The 24,611-nt window shown below is 40.5% G+C and overlaps 1 protein-coding gene and 1 long non-coding RNA gene across 6 annotated transcripts in view; one reads left to right on the top strand and one right to left on the bottom strand.

Moving 5' to 3' along the window:
• Positions 1 to 24,611, bottom strand: part of CHRM3 (cholinergic receptor muscarinic 3) — a 516,421-nt gene that overhangs the window by 308,892 nt on the left and 182,918 nt on the right. The gene's annotated exons all lie outside the window — the stretch shown is intronic.
• LOC128312566 (uncharacterized) overlaps positions 9,568 to 24,611 on the top strand; it is a 32,571-nt gene continuing 17,527 nt past the window's right edge. Inside the window, exons 1-4 of one of the 2 annotated variants that reach the window (XR_008292018.1) lie at positions 9,568 to 9,730; positions 9,944 to 10,083; positions 17,794 to 17,918; positions 18,243 to 20,095. This is a non-coding gene — a long non-coding RNA (uncharacterized LOC128312566). Of the gene's footprint in view, positions 9,731 to 9,943; positions 10,084 to 17,793; positions 17,919 to 18,242; positions 20,096 to 24,611 lie in introns of those variants that run through there. The other variant, XR_008292019.1, reaches the window with a different exon arrangement.

Here is a 24,611-nt window from a genome sequence, read left to right as displayed (position 1 = left end):
TAGAATGTTGTAGAGGACGTCTACGTTGGGACCGACTTCTCTGGGACTATTCGTAAGCCACAGAAACCGAGCCTCTGTCTGGAGATCCACAGTCTGTCACTTCATGAGAGGGCAGTTGCTGTCTGACATGCAGAGAGCCAACCAATATGCACGTGGCTCTAGACAGGAGTCTTAGACAAGTAAGCATAATGTTAGACATATTGTCAGAGACTGGAGAGGATCTTTCCATTTTTTAATCATTTCAGTCCTATCTGAAGAGAGGTGGAAATATGTTCAAGAATTCATCAAGCCCGGGAAATACAGGAAGGGGCTAGACGAAGTGAATGTCATGGACAAACACCATGACAGTATTCTGAAGTTGTAATTAGTGCAACTGACTTTGTTCTGGTTGCTTTTCCTTGATTGAAAAAAACAACTAGCCTCAGTTTTCCCAGATGGGCTAAGAGTTTGCTACTCCACTTGAATTTCATCAAGTTTCCAATTTAATAAATGCTACTTCTTAAGGTGCAAATAATCACCATCTTTCATGCACAGAGCACAAAAGCACGGGCAGGAAATGTTTAATCCATCATCTGAATCTCTAACTTGAACCACAAAGATGTTTGTTTGTTTGTTTGTTTTTAAAGTTTATTTTTATTTACTTTAAGAGATATAGAGAGCAAGCAGGGGAGGGACAGAGAAAGAGGGAGACAGAATCCCAAGCAGGCTCAACACCACCAGTGCGAGATGGGCCTTGAACCATGAGACCATGACCTGAGCCGAAACCAAGAGTTGGATGCTCAACTGACTGAACCACCCAGGCACCCCTCACAATGTTTAATTCAAAGGAAAAGGATTTTCCCAAGGAGAGAAATTTTTAACACTGTATTTCAATTTAAAAATTTACGTATTATGGATCTTCTTCATTTTTACTAACATATAACTAGGTAACCTGTGGTTCTTATTCGAGTTCATCTTTTACTACATTGTTGAAGCCTCATAATACCATTGAGGAAAATCAAACAGAATTTGGGCCATAAACTACCATCTCCAGTAGCAAATGTCTAAGTTATAGAAAATTACTTATAGTTCTAATTTTCACTCCCAACAGAACTTAATGTAAAGCTATTCATTTTTTATTATGAAATTTATTGTATCTATAGACTGTCCGTAATGTGTTTATATGTGTGTGTGCGTGTGTGTGTGTGTGTATGTGTGCATGCATGTGTGTTTACATGTGTGTGTGTATGTGTGCATAAAGGTAAAAGAAAAACACCCATGCACCCATAACTCAGCTTACCTTTGAGGTTCCCTATCAGTCTGTCTACATTAATCATATAAGGCTATCTTTCATGGGGAATTAATATATTTTCTCTGGTAAAGAAGAAGGTCAGTTTCTAGATGCAGATTCAAAAAGAACAAGGGAAAAACCATTGGTTATAAGAAGGTCAAACTCAGAGCTCATTGGCTTACTATCCATGCTTACTTACTTACTTAAATTATTTATTTATTTATTTATTTATTTATTTATTTATATAATTCATTGTCAAATTGGTTACATACAACACCCAGGGCTCATCCCAATGAGTGCCCTCCTCAATGCCCATCACCCATTTTCACCTCTCCCCCAACCCCCCTCAGATTGTTCTCTGTATTCAAGAGTCTCTTGTGGTTTGCCTCCCTGCCTCTCTGCTTGTAACCTTTTTTCCCCTTCCCCTCCCCCATGGTCTTCTGTTAAGTTTCTCAAGATCCATGCTTACTTTAGTGTAAACTTACCAACAAAGGCTGAGAAAGTCTGAACAATCAACTCCGGTAGAACACGGCAATAGCATGTGCCTTCTTTGTCCAAGCAGACAGAATGCCTACCAGGATACAGGATAAATGGCCCTATCACTGAATGGTAATAACATTCACATCTGTTCAGAAAAACCCAGTTATTTCTGAAATATTGCCATGTTATTTATTCTTCCTTTACCTATCCATTCCAAAAAGTTAACTTGTCTAAGTTCTTGCCTTTGATTGTAGGAATTCCCTACAAAAACTTGAGGTGAAAATAAGAAGCATTATATTTTTAAAAAACATTTTCTGGGGCGCCTGGGTGGCTCAGTCGGCTAAGTGTCCAATTTCGGCTCAGGTCATGATCTCATGGTTGGTGAGTTCGAGCCCCATGTTGGGCACTGCGCTGACAGCTCAGAGCCTGGAACCTGCTTTGCATTCTGTGTCTCCCTGTCTCTCTCTGCTCGTCTCCCACTCGTGCTCTGTCTCTCTCAAAAATAAATAAATTAAAAAATAATTAAAAAAATAAAAAAAATTCTTTTTATAAGGGATTATTAAATATTCTTACTGCTTTTAACAACAAACAATAATAACAAATGAATCTGTTATAATGACTCCATATTTCTTCACAACAAATGAAAACAAAAATTAAATAATTATAAAAAACAGGAAATCAGACTGTACTGAAATTTAAAATTTCTGTGCATTACAGAGCATAATCAACAGAGTGAAAAAGAAAGGAGAAAATATTTGTAATTCATAACCTAATAGGAGATTAATGTCCAGAATATATAAACAGCTACTACAAGTCAACAACAACAACAAAACAAATTTAAAAATGGGCAAAAGACGTGAATATGTATTTCTCCAAAGAGGACATACAAATGGCCAACGAGTATATGAGAAGATGCTCAATATCACTAATCATTAAGTAAATGCAAATCAAAACCACAATGAAATATCACTTGACACCCATTAAGGTGACTACTATCAAAAAAGAAAATAACAAAAGTCGCTGAGGATGTAGAGAAGTAGGAGTGCGCTGTTGGCGGGAATATAAAATGGTGTATCCACCATGGAAAAGAGTATGAAGGCTCTTCAAAAAATTAAAAAAATAGAATTGCCATATGATCCAGCAACCCTTCTCCTGGGCATATATATGAAAAAGAATTGAAAGCAGAATGTCAAAAAGATATTTGCATACCACGTGCACAGCAGCACTGTGCACAATAGTCAGAAGTTCTGGAAGAACCAAAGTGCTCATCGATAGATGAATGGAAAAGCAGATGTGGTATATACATGCGATGGAGTACTGTTCAGCCTTCTGACATCTACAATGTGGATGAACCTTGAGGACACTATGCTCGTGACATAAACTAGTCACCAAAACACAAATGCTGTGTGATCCCACTTATATGGGTGGGGTATCTAGAGTAGTCTTTATCAGAGACAGAAAGTAGAAGGGTGGTTTCCAGGGGTTGGGGGTGATAGGGAATTTTTGTTTAGTGGGTACAGGGGTCAATTTTGCAAAGTGGAAAAGTTCCGGAGATTGGTTGCACAGCAATGTGAGTGTATTCAACATAAGCGAACTGTGTACTTACAAAGGGTAAATGTTTCTCAGGTTGCCACTGCAAATAGCTCTAAAAATGAATTGTCCTACAGATGTTTAGGGAAATGCTTCTAGTTTTATATGGACACACTTCCAGCAGGTTTCAAAAATAATTATTTGCACACTAAGCATTAATTAAAAAAATACATATTCAGCTCCTAGTATTTGCCTGTTGTTGAAAATGTTACTTTTATTGCATAAAGAGCTATCAATAGACACTTTCATTAATTTTTCTAGAGCTCAGGATGGGCTTTTCAGCACAGAGAGACTGTCTATTTTCTCTCATCTAAACTCTTCAGTAATGGAAATCTCTCATTAGTTCAGCATTTCACATTCTCAGTTACTTACTTTCTTTTCACACCAAAATCCATGATCTTAAATGGGTAATTCATCTCCAACAATACCTCAAAATGTCTGGGTTTGTTACCAGGATGGGGTTTTTTTTTCTAATTATAAAATCATATTCTTAAAGTCCAAAGTGACTCCTCCCACTTAAAAAACCTTTTTTTAAAAAAAAATAGGGCATTTATATATTGAAAGTTTTGTGAGCAACAAAAGAAGGAAGGAGGCTACCATGGAAGTCATAACCTGCCAATCAACATAGTGGAAAACAGTTATTGCACAATGAAGACCGAAGGATAGTGAGTGGATTTCATAAACAGCACAGCAATGGAGCACATGAAAAAGCATAGAAATGTCTAAGCAACAGCAATGAAAGCAGCCACGGGAACACAGCAGAAGTCATCATCCATCCATATATTGAGCCCTTATGCTTTGCACTGTATTCAATACTTGATAGGTTATCCGTTGATTTACTCCTCACAATAAGCACATGTGGGGGACTGTTGCCCCCATGTTCTAGAAGCATAACTGACAACCAGAGAATTTAAGTAATTTGCCCAATGTCACACAGTTGGTATCCATGAGCCTACCACCCTTTTTCTAATTGGTCTTGGGGTCTATCAAACTGATAGAGCTGGACGTTCTTCTGAAATGCGTGTAACTTGATCTGGCTCTAACCTCACTCTTACTCTTTCCCACTTTATTACTCAGTAAGCTCATGCATATTGACATTTCCCTGAAGAAAACACAGTTTAAAAACCACTTCCATCACAGAGGATCAATCAGGTCACAAAGATTATTTGTTTGTTTTATGGATCAGGAAACAACCCCACAGTGCCATCGGTCATGTCACCACGACTCACATCCCGGGCCTCTCTACGGTCTCCCATCAATCACCAAACAGCACAGACCTCAGCGAATTAACCGAGGAAAACATAAGATTTGAGAGCGAAGGATGAGGGAAAGCTGTTCCAGCATGGGATTCAGTCCCTTGGGATAATTAATAATTAGCTTTCCTGAAATATGAAGTTTCACTTAAGGAATGACATAATCCTCTCCACTGGGTTCTTAAAGGCAATATTTCAGATGAGAAAGATGAGTTCAGCCTCCTATCACTGGGATTTAAAATCACTCTCCCCCCCGCCACTCCCTGAGCCCACATACTTCAAAATCAATGGGTTCAAAAATCTCAAATATACTTTGTACAATGTGGGGAAATGTTCCTTTAATATGTTCAGAGGTCGCTGCACATATGGGAAAATACCTGTCTTGAGCTTCCATGAGTAACCCATCATTTCAAACTTCCTGTCTCTGTTTAAAATAAAATATGCCTCGGGGTGCCTGGGTGGCTCAGTCGGTTAAGCATCCAACTTCGGCTCAGGTCATGATCTCACGGTTCACGAGTTCGAGCCCCATGTCGGGCTCTGTGCTGACAGCTCAGAGCCTGGCGCCTGCTTCGGATTCTGTGTCTCCATCTATCTCTGTTCATCCCGTACTGGTACTCTGTCTCTCTCTCTCTCTCAAAAATAAATAAACATTAAAAAAAATTTTTTTAAACAGAAAGTGCCTTATTTCCAACTTAACAAATTGTGAGGAAACAAGCCATCCATCAGGAAAAACAGTCAAACTTCTTGTTTTCAACTGTTTTTCGGAACATTTACCTAAGTGACACAATCTGAAAAACTCCCTATTGGTTCACATGGTGGTACAATGCTGGGAGAGGCGAGCGAGCAGGACAAACAGAGCATGGTCAGAGTGTAGAGTCCTCAGAGCTATGGAGCAGGGCTCTCCCTACCGATTCAGGTTTATAAGCACTTAGACTTAGCCAGTTCCACCCTGCAAAGGGCCAAGCAAGGTAGAAGAAGCCTGGAGAGGCAGGAGATCATGGAGGACGCTGCCACAGAAACCGCCCTGCCATCCTCATTCTTCAACTGAAGGAAGTCATGGCAGAATTTTAAGTATGTGGATGATAGACTTACAGTTAAAAGTTCATTCTGCATAAAAGCATGGAGGATGAATGGGGGAAGGGCAGAGCTGAAGACTGAGACCAGTTAAAAGGTGCATCAGCCCGAGTCCCAGCAGGAAACCCACTGGCACACCCAAACAGAGGTTAAAAAACCACTAAGGGTGAAGTGCCCAGGGAAGTTGCCAGCCCAAAGAACAAGGGGAAGGAGGGACACTGTAACTGGAGGCTGGAGAGAACCAGGGGTGGATGAACAGCTCCCCGGATGAGCCGTATCCTCAGAGGAAGACAACCAAAGCCAGAACCACGGGGACCGATCTCTCCCCTCATACCCTCTGCCATCTTCTAGGGCCTCCTATGGATTTAGCTCAAGCACAAGAGCCCACATGGAGGTCACTGTCCCAGGACACAATCCCAGATGAAAGGCAGAGAATGTACTGGGGTGGGGGTGGCCGGTGGGAACTAACCATCCAAACAACTCTTGATAGAGTCACAGGACAGATGCCAGGGGTCTGAACAAGGGGAGCGGCAGTGATGACAGACAGGAAGGGGAAGGCAGCAGAGATTATGTGAGAGTTAAAGTCCGTGTGACTCAGTTCTGAATTGGATGTGAGGAGGGAGGAAAGGGAACATTCACAGATGACTCTGGGGTTTCTGGTTTTGGGGGTGGGGGCACTGCTTTTAATCAGAAGAAGGCACATACATTGCAGTGTAAGTTTAGAGGAAAAAATCAGTTCTTCTGGGTGCATGTTAGGTCTGAGGAGCAGCCCAGTGGGCGTAAAGTGTACATTCTTGGGCTTTGCAGTACTCCAGTGTAGGCATGGGTAGGAAATAAGCTTTGGGCATAATCATCAAATGGACAGAAGTTAAAGCCAAGGGAATGGATGCAAAGCCCGTGGATATGACATCAGAAAAGAAAAGCAGGGGGTCAGGGAGGACCCCTGTGGAACATTATTAATGTTTAAGACTCCAAGAAAGGAAAAAGGCCACCAGGAGCCTGCCAAAGAGACCGAGAGAGGATGAAAAGTGGTGGAAACTGTAGGAGGAAGGAGAGGTCTGTGCAGGGCATCACCGTGGAAGATAACTGAAGTAAGAGGGTGTGGGGGCATCCAGTGGGTTTGCTGAGGAGGTGGTCATGCCGACCTTGGGAAGAGCAGCTATCCGGGGCGACCAAGGGAGAATCCATCGCCATCGGTAGGGCGGAGCACGGGAGACCCAGAAGTAAAAGTGAAAGTCCTCTAACCTTTTGAGAAGGTTGCTGCTGCTGGGCAGCTGTGGAATGCAGGTGCCTGCAGTGGGAGGAGGCAGGACCAAGGGCAGGGGAATGTCTTCTCAAAATAACAGTTGAGGACAGTCTGTGGAAGGGGCTAAGAGAGGCGTTGAAAACACAGAGAAGAAATTAGATCCCCAAAGAGATGTCACAAGAGGAGGGAGCAGCTGGGAACAGATGAGGGAAGAGCCAAAACATGAGCAGGCGGTCCATGCAATTTCAGGTGACATCCATCATGGGGGGTCGAAGTAGCTCATGCTTGGGGGCCTCTGTGCAGACCCTGATGGTGCACGGGGCTGGGGCTGGGGCTGGGGGCCGGCGGGGGTGGGGGGAGCACAATTAGTCCGTAGTCTCACCTATTCCCGCCCCAGAGCCCACACTCTCCACTTTGGAAAAAGAGAGAGAGGAGAGGGAGAAAGGCAAGAAGCACGTTGGTGTGCAAAGGAGAAAATCTGGTTCAGAACAGTTTATAGACTTTCAAAATCAGGAAACTCAAAGAAAGTTTGAAACACTGAAACCTTCGTCACTGCTTCCCCAAATGAGTCAGGTGGGAACCCGGCTCTGATTGACCAGTGACTCCGCTCGCTCTTTGAACCACAGTTGTGCCTTATTCTTAAATCGGGAACCTTTAATTCAGCAGCCCCACCTTTAAATTGGGGGGCATGGGACGCCTGGGTGGCTCAGTCGGTTGAGCGACCGACTTCGGCTCAGATCATGATCTCACGGTTTGTGAGTTCGAGCCCCGCGTCGGGCTCTGTGCTGACAGCTCAGAGCCTGGAGCCTGCTTCGGATTCTGTGTCTCCCTCTCTCTCTGTCCCTCCCGCACTCATGCTCTGTCTCTGTCTCAGAAATAAATAAACATAAAAAAAATTTTAAATTGGGGGGCATGGATGAAGCATCTTGGTTTAATGCCACTTCAACCAAAACAGAGTTTCGGAGGCACGTATGTGTCGTGTTCTCCTGAGACAAAGGTGCGATCGAAAGACAGAGCCGAGACGAGAGGCTGAGAATCCGTCTCCCGAGTGCTCGGTCAGCAACCTTTTCATGATACCAGTTTCAGAAGAACAGAAAGGTACTGGGTACGGATGTATCTCAGGGCACATTCAAGATGCAAAGAAGCCAAGGAAAACACACTTCTTATTTTCTTTGGCTCAACAAAGATCCAGCTGATCCTGCCAGCCCAGCAGGGAAATTCAAGCAATAACAATAACACAACCATACCAATCTCAATGATGACTGGGGCCTTTCCAAGGTCCTGGTGTCTCCCATAGAACCAAAGCATGAGGGAGTCCCTCGCCCCCCGCCTCTGAGTCCTGCCTGCTGTCCACACTGGCTTTTGCCTTCAGAGCCCCTGGCTCTGTGCCATGATGAGGTACAGGAATTGATTTTACAATTAAGAACCCAGGTCTGAGTCCAGCCTCCTGCTAGAGCATCCTCGGAAGTCTTGCCGTGTCCCCAGGCAATGCCACTGAATTACTCAAGGGACCCCTCTGCTCAGAGATCCCAACTCTCAACGTTGTATTTCAGGGGCAGGGGAGGCTCTGCCAAATCATTTGTGCTCTCTTCCCATTGCCCTCAGAGACCTACAGTAGCAAAAACCCCATCAACAAGTTTAGGCTTTTACAGAAGCCCTGAGATGCTACTGACAAAAAAAAAAAAAAAAAAAAAAAAAAAAAAATACACAAACAGAAGGAGACGTAAGCAAATGCTAAAGTATAAATGGCTCTCTGCTCGAAGTGAGGTGAGGGACAGTTGGGTGAATAAACACAAGTCAACACTACAGTCCCTTGCCTTGATTTTCACAGGACATGAAAAAGAACAAATCAAAAGGTATCAGCTAGAAACAAATTGTGATGAGAAACGGAACTTCAGTCATGTCATGAAAAAAAAAAACCCAACAAAACACCCCACTAGATCAGAATCTGCTACAGGTCAGCTACTGATGGTAGTTTTATCGTATGTTATTTTAGCTTTCTGAAATACATCGCCCTCTTGATAAAGCCAGTGAAGCGAAACTGAACGTGCCATTATTTTTCTGTAACACACACAAAAAATCAAAACGTTGGAATCACGGAAGGGCAGGGTGTCCACTCATAGGAAATGTCCCAGGATGCATTTTGATGATGATAACAAGATGGCAGGATGATGAAAGACAGGAATATTCCACCCCCTCCCCCCAAATAAACCGAAGCGACTTATAGTTGAATTTTCATCCATAAAGTCTCTTGGTTTGATTTTATTTACTCAGTTGTGTTTATTTTATTTTATTGTTTTGTTTTGACTCCTCCGTTTAAACCGTGAGCTGTCTGGAAAATCAGAACCTAGCTCATTTCTCTGTGAAAAGGTTCGTGTTCTTGGATTCCCCCTCACTCCCTCCTAGAGAAGCACAGAGTGAAATGAAGCCTCTTTGGCTTTCTCTGTCCTGAATCTTGTTTTAAAAAAAATTCCGGTCACTTGTGCAGGACTTACACTCACACAAAGTATCTGTATATATGTGCAGACACTCAAAGAAAAACCATTTAGGGGCCTCTTATCCATTAAATTTTAATCTCTTTAAAAAATCAGCAACAGAGATGACATCCGTTTCCTCGGAGGCTGCTTTACATTCTGGAACAGCAGTGTGTGTGCACTGTTGCAAGAAAGGATTCTTCTCAGAATGGGATGATTCGGGCTGGATCCATCTTCCGATTTACGATCAATCAGCTTCTTAATTGAAATTAAAATTTATCAGGGGATACACTTGTCTTTGATAGTACAATTTTTATCCATGAAGAAGAAACAGCATAGTTTGGTATGTAGCTTTTTTAATTTTTTAATGTTTCGTATTCTCTGAGTTTGTTAGTTTTGCTCAGAATTTTTTAAACAATAGACATTCTACTTCAGTTCTCTTAGTGACCTTCCTTACGTACGAGCTGCTGACTGTCTCTCATATTGGCAACAATTCTTTCACTCAAAAAAATAAAATAAAACTTTTAGGGACATATGGCTTTTTTTCCACCTCCAGGTTTCAAATTTACTTGAAAACACCTACACAGAGTTGGAAGTTCCTAAAGTGTCAACAGCTGAAATGTCCCAGGAACTGCGAACGCTTTTCATGTAGAATCAGAGATGGAAAATTACTGGATTTAAAGAATGAAGAAGAAGGTAGGAATTATCTCAACATTGTTTTATTTCTCTGTGACTTCTCACAGTCTAGCGAAACGAGAGATGGAAAAAACAGCCCACATAAAAAACTTCAAACTTTGAATTTTGTAAATCCAGCCAGGTGAAATATACTTAATTTAAGGAGGATTTTTTTTTTCTAATTAAAACTAAGAAGCATGAACTAACACTGATTCTTAGTATAAAGGCACTGAATGTTTTAGGCAACGTTCTGTTTCCTAAACATAACATGAGTCACATATAGTACAACAGACTGGTATAACTTAGTATTCAAAATCATGGGACTACTTGTAAAGACTTTCAGTATTCTAAAAACCAACTCTAAAATTAAGGAAATAGAAAGTAGAAGAATATAGTAGTAAGTTTTGGCATTGATGTTTATATCAGAACATATTTCCCCTGGTACACAGTTCAATTTTCAAACACCCTGGCACTAACTTGGCCATTTTAGAGTAAAATGGTTAAAATAGATTTAGATTTGTTTGTCTAAAGAAAATTCTAATCTCTGCCACCCAAATGGATAAACATTAAACATTGTTTCAAAAGCCTACAATGTTCAGAGCGTTGGAGAATTAAAAAGGGAAGTTTAGAAAATGCTACTACAGGGGCGACTGGGTGGCTCAGACAATTAAGTGTCTGACTCTTGATTTTGGCTCAGGTCGTGGTCTCACGGTTGTGAAATTGAGCTCCGCATCAGGCTCCATGTTGGGCATGGAGGCTCCTTAAGATTTTCTCTCCCTCCCTCTACCCCTCCCCACTCATGCTGGCTCTCTCAGAAAGAAAGAAAGAAAGAAAGAAAGAAAGAAAGAAAGAAAGAAAGAAAGAGAGAGAAAGAAAAAAAGAAAGAAAGAAAGAAGGAAAGAAAGAAAGAAAGAAAGAAAGAAAGAAAGAAAGAAAGAAAGAAAGAAAAAGAAAGAGATGCTCTGATTGAACAAAACATCTTGGAAATACATGGTTTTCAAATACTTAAATAAATCCAATGGTTTTGTGCCTTATAAAAATATAAATAAATGATTAAGATAGTAGAGGTCCAGTTGAATACCTTAAGCTATGGGAGATATTTCTGAAGACATACTCTTCTCTCAGTTATCAAAATAATACTATTTCCTGGGGCGCCTGGGTGGCTCAGTCAATTGGGTGGCCGACTTCGGCTCAGGTCATGATCTCATGGTCCGTGAGTTCAAGCCCCGTGTTGGGCTCTGTGCTGACAGCTCAGAGCCTGGAGCCTGTTTCAGATTCTGTGTCTCCCTCTCTCTGACCCTCCCCCGTTCATGCTCTGTCTCTCTCTGTCTCAAAAATAAATAAACGTTAAAAAAAATTAAAAAATTAATACTATTTCCTTTCTTAAAAGTCTTTCTTAAAAGCTACTGGAATTCTATCTACTGAAATTGAAACAGTGAGGATTTGCTCAAACTGAGAAACGGCCACAAATGTACCTGAAGTTATACATTCTCAAAACACCTTAAAAGTCTGAACCACTGAGTTGAACTTAAGTGAACCTTGACACCAATGACAAGTTGATTTTGCAACAGTAAATTCACAGGTACAACAGTACCACTGCTAATATTCACAACAGAGATGTGCCCGTATAGATACAAACACTGCTTCTTATAAACACAAACATCTTGCAAAATGTGTTCTTTGCCAATGCATCTCACGATCCATACCAAATATAGAAAATCCAACCATTTGGGGAAAAGCTTTGTTGCTACCACTTTTAGTCTCCTTAAACAAAAGTCAACAAACTCCCCAAGTAGTACAACTGTGCTTATCAAATTTGTCTGGTTTTAGAAATGTACTTTTTATTCCCGTGCTTGTAAATCAAATGAGTCATATTGAAAAGCCCTTCGCTTCTGATTTCCAAATATTTTCTTTTCTTTTTTAAATATTTGTTTATTTTGGGGGAGAGTGCAAGTGGGGGGAGGGGCAGGGAGAGGGGGGCAGAGGATCTGAAGCGGGGTCTGTGCTGACAGCAGTGAGCCCGATGGGGGGCTCGAACTCACAAACTGTGAGATCATGACCTGAGCTGAAGTCAGACGCTCAACTGACTGAGCCACCCAGGTGACCTCTGATTTCCAAATGTTAAAGCTAATAATATCAAGTTATATCATAACACAGAATGCAGAAATAATTTGTGCCTGGCAAAAATAATTTAGACATGAAAAGGGAGAAAAAGCTGAGCCACTTACGTGTTTTACAATACTTTCTGACACATCCTGTGCCTGGATGACTGTTAATATGGCTTCAAAGGGGGAAACATATTAATAATATGGAAAATACCTAAGAGCACAATTAAAGTGGTTATATAGAGCAGTAAATGAGGAACTTGCTTATCAGTGGATTTGAACATCAGGGTTTAATTACAATTCTGAAGATTTATTTACAACTTAATGGCAAGTGCCGGTAAGTAAGGATTATAGGTGCTAAGGATTGCTTTTGAACGAGATTATAATCAACTGCGGTGATATATCAGATGCATTAATGACTTCTGCTTTCCTTGGGCCTGGATGAAGGTCTCCCTTTCAGTGATGCTTGCTTAACCTGGCGGTTCCCTGAGTGTTTGACACTGTATCTTCTGGTGGAGAAATGCTACTTTGCTGGCCTAGTCACAGTGTTCTTCGTCTTTCACCTCAAGTCACTGCAGGTTGTGCTTCTGGTAAAATTCTGAGCCTGATAAAGAAGGGTGTATATTCTCTTGGATGAGTTTACAAAGAGGCAACAGGTTTGAAATTGTTGCCTTCTGCATAGAAGTTGGTCCATAAGTACACTCTTGGAGAGAAATCAACAGAAATAAGAGAACAGATAAAAACCTGGCCATTTGTCTTTGAAAATGGACAGGGGAAAAGGCTGGGGCAGCTACTGATATTAACATAGTTGTTATACTTTCTCATATAAGTTAACACAGTTTTCCTAGGTAGTATGAATTCAATATTGAATTATAACAACCTACTAAACAGATCACAGAATTGATCTCAGGCAAATGAAATAAAATATATGAGCTTTATTATGTTTTTAAAGGAATGGACTAAAGTGAGAAATAACTCAAGCAAATCCAATTATCACTTTTGTTTGACACCCAAACCGATTTTGGAGACCAAAGGAGAAATCAAGGCCTTCAGGCATTAGAATGAAGATCCAAACACAAACAAAAACAAAAAACTTGACAATTTCTGGTAAGGAAAAAAAAATGGCAGGTATATTATGGATGAAGAATAAAATGTTAGTTTTAAGGTCAATCAATCATGGTAGATCACTTTGTGCTCAGATAATTATAAAGAGCACGTTTCTAGATTAGCTATATTTTTGAGAGAAAAAGGCCAAAACCTCTTCACCGCAATGATGCTGAGAATAAATTTTCTGTTTCTTTTTGTTTAATTAAAAAAAGTTTAATGTTTATTTATTCTGAACTCAGAGCTGACAGTCCATACATTTACTTAAGAGGTTATGAAAACTCCAGAATATTCATTCAGAGTAATCTTTCTATTTATTTGTTTCAATAAAGACTAGCATGGTAAATGTTGCTACGGCACTTTAAAATGAAAAGAAAGAACACATCTTAAGTAGTAAATATAAGTCTCTGTTTTCTCCCACTAAGATGGTATAACCATATTCTTTCACCTCTGCCGTGAACTATCTATTGGAGACAAAAGGACAGGATGATTAACACTATGGGCAAGACAGTGAAGTGTGTAAGCCGCCTGTCTCGGGGACCGGGGGATATCAGAAAAGCAGAGGCCCAGGGGAAAGTGTTTTTAAAACAACAACCACCACATTTTCCATCTGGATGGATGTTCGAGCAGTGGTGTCTAAAATGGATGCATGCCTTAGAAGGAGAGGAGTGTGCCACAGGGAAGGAAGAGTGATTCAGTTTTAGAGAAGTGACTGAAAATTGCTGGGAGTGAAGAACTGACTGAACAATGAAGAGTTGTTACAGTTACAAACCAGGCCATGTATCACTGGGTAGTACGAGATGCTACACACTCAGAAGCTTGGCAGTGGGTTGAAACTGAAATTCAAGATGGAGGCCAAGGTTACTCCAGAGATATATGTGGGGAGGTCTTCTCCATACAGAGCTTTCGGGTTTTCTGTTATTTTAAATGTGACACACAGAACCAAACGGATGATTTTCCAGCTGTGCTCTGACCAGTGCCTGGGATAATGAGCTTAATACTTACTGTGATATGAAGCCTGTCTCCATTAACAGTAACTGTGGACAAGAGGTTGAGTTGGGATTTCAGCGGCTACATCTCACAATGGGCTTATACTGAAGTTTGCGGTCAGCTAAAATCTTCAGACCTTTTCATTTAAGTCAGTGCTTCTCCTGTCTTTTATCTGTGATAACATTTTTAATTTAAATGTAGGGTTTTATGTTTATTCCTGTTATATTTAATCTTTTTGGTTTTGATCCAGCAATTCAAATTCAGCCTGCCAAAAACTCAGATTGCTAAATAAGGGATACCAATCAGCAGTTTTCCATCTTCCCTGGAGAAACTAAGGAACTTCAAGTTAAAAATGCATCCTGAAAAATTTTAGTAAGAGATAAAGAATTTCTTAAAAGAAGGGTCAGAGAGGCAGAATAGATACAGGGAAAGTTTTTGGTCTCTGCTTTGTAAAAAATGAAATCATCCAGACATTTTTTTAAAGTTTATTTAAGACAGAGCAGGGGAGGAGCAGAAAGAGAGGTGGGGAGAGAGAATCCCAAGAAGACTCCATGTTGTTAGCACAGAACTTGACACGGGGCTTGAACTCAAGAACCGTGAGGTCATGACCTGAGATGAGACCAAGAGTTGGATACTCAACCCACTGAGACACCTAGGCACCCCTAAAGACATTTTTTTTTTATTATAAAGTTTCATCTTATGCAAAATGGTTAAACCATAGTTCTTTAAGTAAACTTAAAGTATCCCCGCCTCAAGGAGAATTGGCCACCCTTTCTTTGTGTCCCAAATGTATCTTGTTTTATATGTAGGTCATAATACTGGTAAGATGTATTGCCAATTTTGCCCATTGGTCTACTTTTTATGCTCAACTGTGAGGTCTTGGGGATATTGTATTGGTCTTGAAATCCCTAGATGTATAATGGGCATTTGAAAGATTTTTTTTTTAATGTTTATTTATTTTTGAGAGGGAGAGACAGAGAGAGAGAAAGAGAGAGCAAGAGCAGGGGAGAGGCAGAGAGAGAGGGAGACACAGAATCCGAAGCAGGCTCCAGGCTCTGAGCTGTCGGCACAGAGCCCGATGCGGGGCTCAAACTCACGAACCATGGAATTATGACCTGAGCTGAGGTCGGATGCTTAACCAACTGAGCCACCCAGGCTCCCCTAGATTTTTAATGATCAACTTAGTAAATCACTGAATGAACTGAAGGCAAAGTATGAGGTAAAAGGAATCAGTAATTTCATCTACAAACATTCAGCATCTCTGACTGAGCTTGACAAGGCCACTGACATATTAGGGACAAGGCCACTGCTTGACCCAAGGAAGCGAGTCAGACAGACCAGATAATCTATGAAGGTGACCTTGAGTCTTGTGGATCCATCACACCCACGAATTTAGGTCTAAGGCCATTTACATACAAATATTATAACATGCCTCAGAGAGAAATATAAAATAACAGAAGATTTAAAAAAATTTAGTGATGCCTAAAATGTGGTTTTCATATAAAAATCAAAGACCCTATTATTTTATATTTATCACTAAGGTATTTTATGGCACTTGTAAATGAATGGTCTTACTTCTGAAGTCATGGACTTCACAGGGACTTCTATAGAACTTCAGACACAAAGTCAGAAATATATAGTTTTATGTAATTTTCATGTACTAATATATGATTTTTTTTTCATGAACGGTGCTTGCATTTGGTACCTTGAATCATCTTTGGCAGAGAGAGGTCTACAAATGTAGGAGGCTATTTTCACTCAGTTGAGTGAGTTAGTAGATACTAAATTTGGTTCCTCATTGAAATCAGTACATTAACTATTCGTAAGTTAATACATTGTTTGGTTCTCTTATAATGGTGCTTCAAAAACTCAATAAAGTAAGTGTTTTGCTTTTTTGTAACACCTGAAGGTCTATGATGGCTTTATAAACCCACTTCCTTTTCTATAAAGTTGTACGGGCACTTGTGAACTATCGTATACATGCGGGTATATGCAATCCACTTCTCTACACAGCTAAAGCCTGTATGTTTTTTGTTTGTTTGCGTTTTTTTTTTTTGTAATATGCTGTTATAAGAAGCATTTTCCCCAGCTTGTACACTGCTGGCCTTCTGATTCCTCTGTCGCAGAGCATGACGAGCACAAGAGAGCTAAAAATATATATATATGTATTTTTTTAAGTATCCCAGTGCCTTTCCTTTTATTTTTCTTTTGATTTTTTCCTTTTATTTTCCTTTTGATTTTCAAAATCATCCTTTGTTCGCAAAAGTAAGATGATTGTCTACTCACACCCTGCAATAGAACATCTGAAAATGGAAAATGAAAAGACACGACTGAACACTCCTAGTGGGGGTCTGATTATAGCCACACATCGAACAGATGATCCTTTACTCAGTCAATAATTGCTTACTGAGCTTCTCTCATACTATGCACTATGCTACCTATTGGAGGTCTATGAATTCTAGAGACAACACTCTGTTAAGGATAATAAAAATACCTCCATATGGTATATAAGCACTTCCAGACGTAGGACCTTCATCTCCAAAGACCAGTTTCAACCAGACAGTGTGAAGGCTGATCAATATTCTAGATTACAGTTTCATAAATATTGTCCCCAGGCTCATCCACTCCTTGGGAGCTGCAGGAATGGTATTCTAACTAGCAAATGAACCAATCTGCATACATGCTTAAATCAAGTTTGTTTAAAATTAGAAAATGGCATAATGTATTCAAGTTTTTATGCAGTATTCACATAGAATTAAAAATATGCCACATGGTTTGCATTAAGAGAGCAGAGATGTGTGGCTCGTCTACGGGTCTAATAGAATGTTCAAAAACCAAACTTCAAGAGACCTCTGTACTTAAGTAAAAATGGAAAAAATAAAACCAGAATGTAGAAGTTTGTTTTACCGGTCTACTAAAAGTATACTTAGCACCTGTGAGAAAGCTATATTGGTGGATCAGATATGTCAAATTTAAGCCAATATGAAGCTTCTTTTGTTGCTTAGCCCCAGAGAAAGTTTCTTTATAAATGAATCTCAGAAAATGTTTCTCTTTGCCAGAACACGCTTTTGTAACTGCGGCTATAATTCCTGAATTAAGCCCTGGAAAAATGACTTTGTTGGTGCTTAGGGGTTAGAGAAATGGAGAGAGGAAGGGAGGAGTGTAGGGCAGAGAGACAGGCAGATAAACAGAAAAATAAAATAAAGACTAGTGTCTGTAGGTAATTTAAACAGTTCTGCCAACCTCACTATTTTAATTGCATAGCTGGCTTAAAATTCCCCAGGGTACTGACTCCAAGGCCACCCTCTGCTTCCTCATGTCCCAACCTGGCCTGTAAATGATAGAATTTCTTGATGAGAAGCAAAGTTCTTTCTGGGGTGTGTGTGTGTGTGTGTGTGTGTTTGGGGGTGGGGTGAAGTAGGAGGAGGAGATCCTTCTATCTCACTTTCCACCATATTTTCCATCAAAAGGAAAAGAGCAGCAGTAAACCGACCGGTAAGAGGCTAATCTCTCTGGTGCATGGTGTTTACAGGACGGAGGGCTGAGCTCTCCGCTCAAGTGGGAACTGACCTCCGATCCATGTCTGTCTGTGGCGAGTGTCACAGCCTTGCAGGAAGCAACCAGGACCTAATTGGCTGCTCCGTTGGACACCTGTGGGTAAGGCTGAGGGCGCACCTGCCAGAGGGAGGGCCTGGAGGGTCACACCGGGCTCGGGGGCTTGACTCTGGTCTTCCTGTGACAGACTGTGGTGGGTAGAGCTGAGGTCAATCCTCCCCTGGTTCAGGTGAGAGGACATGCTCCAAGCTTTCTCTACAAGCCCAGAAAGGTACAGCCCTCAGAAGTTAGTAGGAGCCCCAGATTTCTCCATTAGTCATATTTTCAAATCCAACTTCACCAAAAAGACCTGTGTTGGGAGATGCCAATATCCACCCTAAATAAAACTTAAGCTTTCACCTTCCTTTTTCTCTTCCTGTCTACCAGACAGAACCTAGAAAGAAGAGGCAATATACCAGCACCACAAACCTCCAGGACCAATCGTAGAACTGGCTGTAGCTCATTATGTATCTCAGAAAGTGCAAGAAAATGATTTTAACTTACTCCAAAAATTTAAGAAGCCTCCTAGCACATTTTTTCCCCTTGAGTGCCAAAGTTATAATCTTCACACAGAAATAAGAAGGAAGCATCAAGCATATCTGCTTTATAACATCCCAAAATATATAATGAAAAGCGTTGAAGTGTTTCTCAAAGAACACCTGAATAATTTCTAAATAAATTAATGGCGAATTTAAGAATAATCTCCCTGAGACATTGAAGAATGGGAAGGGGATTATTTTCTGGCCTTGAATTTTGGTTCTAAGAGGTAACTATAATTTTATTTCTGCCTGTGTTTTGATTCGTATGAGTATCCAAAGCCCTGACATTTGCTTTGAGAAACTTCCATGCTGCAAAAAATAGACTGTAGTCCGAGTTCACCTCGGCAGTTTTTGCATAAAGACCTTGTGGCTGTGTGGACCACAGTTATATATTAATAGGCTTTGGTGTAATTCCAGGGCTGAAATCCACTAAGAAATGGCAACAAAAAAAACTATATAACTTTCCATCAGTTCCGACTCGGCTTGGCCTCAGATACTGTTTTATGAACAATCTAAACATCTTATCACATCAATTCACAGACACCAGGGTCTCTGGGCCTGTCTACTTCCTGAGGCACAGCAGTTTAGATAGAAATGATTCCTATGGAGCATGGAGGGTGGAAAGTGGATGGAATGCTGCTTCATCAGATCAAGATTTGCATCACGATTGATTAGCTGAGTTCCCCTAGCAAGACTGTGCCCCTGGGCTTAACTATTTCCGTCTCGAAACTGGGAATAATAAATAAAACCGATATCATAAAGGAAAACCTTTTTTTTTTTTTTTTTTTTTTTAGAGTGGAAGCAAGGGCACATGAACACTGAGTCCTTTTCCTTTCTCCATGCATCCTGTGCAAGATTTAAAAGGAAGTGGTGACCAGTTTACAGACCGAGTTAATCTTGATGTGGCCGTTTAGAATTCATATTGTGTCTCTTAAAGTACGAGGACTTCTTGAACTACAACTCTCCACTGGCTTTCATAACATTCAGCCTGCAAATTAGGAAAGATCGGCTTGCCAAGCATTTATAGCCACCTTTAACTGTGATCGTTAGATGCAGGCTACACTGGACCCAATGAGCTCAGTGTTTACTCTTGAATATTGCTGCTTAGGGAAAGGCGGACATGGGTGCTTTTGATGACAACATGACCAAAGGCAAGGTGTTTCTCCTACATACCTCCGAACGGCTAAGGGCTGCCCGGGTCCCAGTCCATGAATACATCACATCTTATCTTCCTGTAATTGTCTCGGTCTTTGGTCTTTGTTTTACTAATGTTAGATATGCTGCTCAAAATCTTTGCCTATTGACCTCAGCTTCCAATCTCTTTCTCCTATCACCAAACAAAATACCCTATAGTCCTGACCAGCCGGTTGACCCTCACAAAGGTCCTGAACACCTATTTTTTTCTCCCAGACAACACATTTGGATAATCACGAGACAGGAGCCACAGTGACTCTTACTCAAATGACACGTCCAGTTTATCATCCTTTTAGTATCAAAGTTTTTCGGCATTTTCCTGTTAATTTATGACTGAAAGTATGCATAGATCTATATATGTACACTGTGTCTCCAATCATGTAGGTCATTTTTCAACTTTTATTGGGTTGATTTCATGAAGAACTATTGCCTCTTATGGCTGTAAGTCATGGGCCTATTTGAATTATTCTAACCAGAACCAAGTGCAAACGTTCACAAAATAATCTGAGCTTAAATTATAACACTGGTATCTGATATATGAATTCTAGGTCTTAATGAGCTTCTAGACTATCAGAGAAGACAACTTACATATTGCTAGTCAACACAATGCCCACACAACCGACAGACGTTTTTCCAACTGGCATTTTGAACGAATTATGAGGAATGCACCTTGAACTGAGGACAGAAGGTGTCACTACAGGTGACACTTTGTGGGGCTCAATCTGAACAGGAACAAGAATCCTCTAAACCTAGATCTTCCTGACTCTCTTCTCAACACAAGGTTTTACCCCTCTCAGCAGCTTCTGATTTGATGTATATCATAGCATTTTTTTAGACGATTTCATGTTCACCCTTACCTTCTCTCTTCTTCTAGAGGCTCTGAAGCATACTATTAAAATATTTCAAGTAAGCTTAACAAAACTATAAAATAATGGTTATTTTTAAAAATCTCAAGAGCCCAATAATTTGAAATAGACACTAATCATCAGTATTTTTGTGTCTTCCATATCAGCTACCCAGATGGCTATTCCAATCAAACCTGAGAGAAACACAGCTTGGCTTTGACATTCTGGTGCTGAGCATGGTCTGGGAGGGGGAAGGAGGGCTCTGGGGCCAGTTGGCAAGGGCAGAAGCAGATCTTGTCTACCACCCAAGGCTTCTTCATCTTCATGGAGTCATAAGGTTTGAGTCTATGGTGTGTCCACTGGGAAGCAGGCTAGGAGGGAACCCATAATTTAAAACATTTTTTTTTTCTTTAAAAAAAATTTTTTTTAACGTTTATTTATTTTTGAGACAGAGAGAGACAGAGCATGAATGGGGGAGGGTCAGAGAGAGGGAGACACAGAATCTGAAACAGGCTCCAGGCTCTGAGCCATCAGCACAGAGCCCGACGCCGACGCGGGGCTCGAACTCACGAACCACAAGATCAGGACCTGAGCTGAAGTTGGACGCTTAACTGACTGAGCCACCCAGGCGTCCCAAACATTTTTTTTTTCTAAATAGTCACAAGATTTTTGCAAAACTTCCCCAGCTAGAGTAAATAAAAATGAACGATTAGTAACCATTCTGACAATAAAAATGTGCTGGGTGATAAAAATTAAAACAAAGTCCTCTTATGGTGATTACACTGATGACTTTATACTGTCATGATGCCAAATGAGAGGAATTAAATAAATCTTACATTACTGCTCAGAAAAGGGGGTGAAAGGGAGGAGAAAGGGAGAGAAGAACAATCCAAGAATTGTGAAATTACTTTCAAAGTAATTCTTGGCTAAGTAATTAGCCAGTAAAAATAGATACTGAGACTTAGTACCCCTATACTAAATTGACCTACATTACCATTTCTTTGTGTATGTGTCCTATCTTCTCAACTACATTGTCCAAAACTTTGAAGACACACACTGTGCCTTATACCTGCTATATTTAGCACAGTCTGAGGCATAGCAGAGCGTTTACTAAATACTTTTTGAACAAATGCATTCTTTCTTATGCCTAGCATTCAGTAAGACTTAGTAAATATAAGCATTTTTTAGACTGATGATATATTCCACTGCTTCCATGTTTTATAAACTCAATGAATCATTCATGATTAAGCTATAAACAAATACCTGTGCATATTTAATATAAAATACTACAAATAGTATTAACATACTGGTTTCCATATGGTTCATTCATACATGAGACCTGCCCTCATGGAATTTCACTCTCCCAGGAAAAATAGGCACTGAACTATGAACTAAAGTGTGGTGAGTGGTGGTGTGGGCAAGTCACATGGTCCATAGTGAGCAGAGGCTCACTGAAGCTAGCCAGCCCAGTGAGCCAGCTTGAGTGTAGGCGTGGGTGTGAGTGAGCTCTCATGCCAGAGAAGCCCAGAGACATGCAGCCTCTCGAGAGGTAGCAGGAAAAGACAGAGTGGCTTATGGGGACTCTGGAGAGCTTGCCAGGTAAGGTATCAGAAGGTGTCTTGCAAATCAAATAAAAGCCATAGGACTTGATCCCAATGGAAGACACTCAAGACTTCTGAGAGAATTCACAGCTTGAACTCGTCAGGAAGATCCATGTGATTTTAAAGGTTCCCATTAGTTGCTGTGTAAAGAACAGATTCCAGAGGGGAATGACTTAGTTAGGGGGCAGGCTACAGTGCTGTTTCAGTAACTCAGGTGACAGACCATGATGGCACGGACTTGGACGGCATTGGGAAGATGAATTTCAGAGGCTGGAGGCGGAAAGCATGTTTAGTCTGAGAGGTGGTATGTTTGAGATGCCTGCAGAATGCAAAGGGTGATGTGCAATAAAATGTAGGATGTACTATTCTGGAGCCCAGAACATCTTTGCTATCCAGAGAAATTGTTTGAGAGCCAGGGGCATGTGGCTGGTAACCGAAGCCGCACTGTGCATGGGCTCTCAACTGCGAGATTTTCCACTTGAGTGAACAATGATTCTACAGGTAGAAAACTGAGTTTGTGATACAATAACTCAAATATTCGGGCACCTGGGTGGCTCAGTCGGTTGAGTGACCGATGACTCTTGATTTTGGCTCAGGTCTTGATCTTGTGGTGCCGGAGTTCGAGACCTGTGTCAGGCTCTGCACTGACAGTGTGGAGCCTGCTTGATATTCTCTTTCTCCCTCTCTCTCTGCCCCATCTCCCGCTCTCGGTCTCTCAAAGTAAATAAATAAACTTAAAAAAAACCTCAAACACTAAAAAGGTAAGTACTATGGACCTCCTTATTTTACACAGAGATGGTTCATTTTTTTGAATGAGACAATATATTGATTAAAAATAAGTGTTTTTAGCAAAGTAAACCTGCTAATTCTCTAAGCTGATGGTGCAGTCTAAATCCTCTTTAGTATGACATTTTCAGGGTAGTTAGAGCACAGAGGAAAAAGTCATAAAGGTTGGCAGGCTGGCACAATTTATACTACCCAAGAGTATCCTATGTTTGTGGCACACAAATGGTTTCACTCAGCACACAATCTACCTTTACTGTGTTCTCGCTCAAGAAATTCAAAATTTTAGTTATTTAAGTGACATCTACTTGCAAAGCGGTTAGGTTAAAAAGTCCTACAAATATTGGATAGTTATATGTATTCATTTCTATGTATGCTTTTATATTATTGTGACAACATTATGGCAGAGATGAAGAAGGATAAAAAGAAAGATATTACAAACCATTTGTAGAATTTATTTTCTCTGCACTGTATATAGTGAAAAGTATCAAAATGTCTCTCCTAATTTCTTTACAGAATAGCAAAGTGAATAGATGCACCGCAGGCTTTGGAATCAGGCAACCTAAGTCCAAGCCTTGAACTTGAATAATGCCCTAACTTAATCTCCTAAACCTCAGTTCCATCATCTATAGCATGGGATATTACCTAACTTTTAGGGTTACTGTGAGCTTTAAATGAGATCATGTAATTAAAGCATTAGCATAGAGCTGGTCACCCACAGATCACTCAACACATGGTTAACCATGGTGAATTGTGTTCAGTTAATGATTGTGCCTTCATCATGTCCGTATCCACCAGTACAGGGTGACCAGTACAGGGAGTCTGGCTTTGCAGGTGCTCAATAAATATTTACCCAATGGAAACTCAGTAAGCATTTGATACACACACTCACACATGCACACGCATATACACATGCACACGCACGCACAAACAGGCAAGTCTCAGCAGTAACTCTCCTTAAGAAGAGAGTGTTGGTATCAGACAGGCCTGGATTCAAATCCCATCTTTGCCACTGACTAGTTGTGTGATGTTAAGCAACGTCTAACCCTCTAAGCTTTGATTTCTCCCTCTGAAACAGAAGGATAACCATATCTCATTCATAACAATGCTTTAAAATTTAAATAAGAACTTTTTTTTGAGCAGTACAGTTTATTTGGTAAAGGTACCTTTTTCATTGTAAGTCCTCACCATATTCCTCTTCCTCCTCATTACTAATATTCTCGTTCGAGAAACAAAACCACACATACAGAACTACAAGTTCTGTGGAGTTACTACGTGGTTCCTATAATAATTTCTTACCAAACAATCCTTAATTAAAATGAACAGCAAGGGCCATCTTGAGAGGGTTAAAAAAAAAGGTGATAAACCACAACTTTGGAGTACTGTGAGGTCTGTGTAAAGGGCCATGTCCCTGGGTCACTGCCAAGTGCTCAGAGTATGACCCCAAAGGCCTATGTTTAGTAGTGAAATGCCCTAGAGGTAAGGAACTCTGTTCCAACAGAGAGATATGTTCATCTAAAAAAGCCAATCCGAGGAAGCACATTCACTGAAAACCTCCACATGCTAAAATCATATCAAAGTTCTTAACTTGTGTATAACAAATGTGAACATATATATATAGTATATACATATAAACATATAGTATATATATACATAGTATATATATAGTATGTAGTATATAAATAGTAAATATATTTGGCAAAGCGGTGCATCTAATCTCACATACAGGTAACAACAGGGAGAGAGCACAGGTGGATATTCTGACACTGGGTCTGAAAATCAGAGCAGAAACAT

The sequence above is a fragment of the Acinonyx jubatus genome, chromosome D2 (genome assembly GCF_027475565.1).
Source record: "Acinonyx jubatus isolate Ajub_Pintada_27869175 chromosome D2, VMU_Ajub_asm_v1.0, whole genome shotgun sequence".
Taxonomy (NCBI): Eukaryota; Metazoa; Chordata; class Mammalia; order Carnivora; family Felidae; genus Acinonyx; species Acinonyx jubatus.
Note: the sequence above shows the minus strand (reverse complement) of the source record. Positions and strands in the feature narration are given on the sequence as shown.